The sequence below is a fragment of the Nannospalax galili genome, unplaced genomic scaffold (genome assembly GCF_000622305.1).
Source record: "Nannospalax galili isolate Female #2095 unplaced genomic scaffold, S.galili_v1.0 scaffold639, whole genome shotgun sequence".
In the NCBI taxonomy this organism is placed as follows: domain Eukaryota; kingdom Metazoa; phylum Chordata; class Mammalia; order Rodentia; family Spalacidae; genus Nannospalax; species Nannospalax galili.
The window spans coordinates 3,121,938-3,123,748 of record NW_008344644.1 but is presented as its reverse complement, the minus strand read 5'-3'; positions in this window follow the sequence as shown (position 1 = coordinate 3,123,748).

The following is a 1,811-nucleotide window of genomic DNA, read 5'->3' as shown; positions in this document are numbered from 1 at the left end:
CCCGCCCCGCGCCCCGCCCCCTCGCCGCGCCCGCACTGCGCGTGCGCCGCCGTGAACAGGTGATGCCCGCCGCGCCCACCCGGCTTTGCGTCGCGCGGCTCTTAGTCCGCGCCTTCCACACCCGCTTAAAGGCGCCCGGAGAGGCCGCGGCGAAAGGCCAAGGCGAACGGCGGACCGTTCTTTCAGGCATATTCCGGGATGCCTCAACGGAGTTTTCGTGGACTGGCTCTAACGGGGAGGGGGAGGAAGGGGGTGGCAGGGGCGGTGTCCGTAGGTTGGCCTCCTGGGATTTGTAGTTTCTTTTCTTTCTTTCTTTTTTTTTTTTTTTTCAGGGAAGGTGGGAGGATTTTACAAGCGCCTAGGAAAGGATGGTTCAGGTAGTTAAAAATGCAGAAGGAAGACCCCACATGCTTTTGAGACAAATTTCCCAGCAGGAGATAAGAAAGACCCTTTAACCTTTAAAACTCTTCCAGAGCAATTAGATTAAAACTCTTTAAAGTGATACATTAATAAATGGGTAAGAATTTTAAATGTTTATACCTTGCGCTGGACCCTAAATGGATTACACCAACGTAAAGAATTATGGGAAATTGTGCAACAATGAACCTAAGTAAAATCCAGATTTTTAAATGTCACAGTAATGAGAAATTTTGAAGCCGGGATTTCAAATCCTCCCCACTCTTCACCCCTCTGTTCCTTTTTGGTTTTAAATTTTACAAATGTAGACAGAAAAGCCTAACAGGTAAATCACAGTAACCCAGCTGCTTAACAATAGAGATGAAACCAAATACTATCATTTTCAGTCTCCGCACACAACATAAATCTTCCCACTCCTCTTATAAAATGGAATTATTATAGTTAGCACTGGATCTGCAAGCCTACATTTGTTGCCTCCTTACTTTTCAGATACTGTTGACTTTGTGTCTCAACTTCTGAGCATAAAGAAAATCAAAAACTTAAAATTTAGGAGCAAATTAATACACAGACATGAACAAGTTTTCAGAAACAAGTTTCCAAGTTTTTGCAAAAATCAACGTTGTAGATATGGAGCCTTCTATTTGTTTTAGAACTAAAAAGAGACACAGTTATAATCTGTGACTAAATTTACTAATTATTTAAAATATTTTTTGTTTTTGTATATTTATAGTTGTTTGTGTCCCACGTGACTGTGGTGCGTACACAGGCAAGAAGAGAGCATGAGCTCTGTGCTGGATGGAACTGGCCTTAGAGGAAATTTTATGCAGCCAGGTGGGTGCTAGGAAAAAAACCTGTGTCCTGTGGAAGAGCAGTAAGTGCTCTTAACCACGGCGGCATTTCGCCATCCCCTAAATTTACTACTTGAAAAGATGGCTACTTAAGAGATGAAGTTACATTATTGGTTTACTTATCAGAAAACAATTACTTGATAGATTATCTGATAATATACTGGGATATGACTTACAAAATCAGAACTATAGGAGTAATTCGTTGAGATAATAATGCTCTCCAAAATAATCAAGCTTAAACAACTTTCTGATGGCCCCATTTGAGGCAGGTATTTCTAAAGGTGAGTATAAATAAAAGAAGGACATAATTAGATACACAATTCTGGATCATAGATAGCACTGGCTGTTTCCAAACGGGCAGCTGCTCCATAGTGGGAACGGCCTTGGAATCAGTAATATTCATAGATTGATGGGAGGAACGGGGATTCATTGTTGACTGTTTCCTCAGAATAGGCTCAGGCTTTGTGAGAATAAGTATTTGATATGTGCATAACCACGAATCACACGTTTCAAACTGTGTCCTTAAATAATAAGCTGAGAGAACAT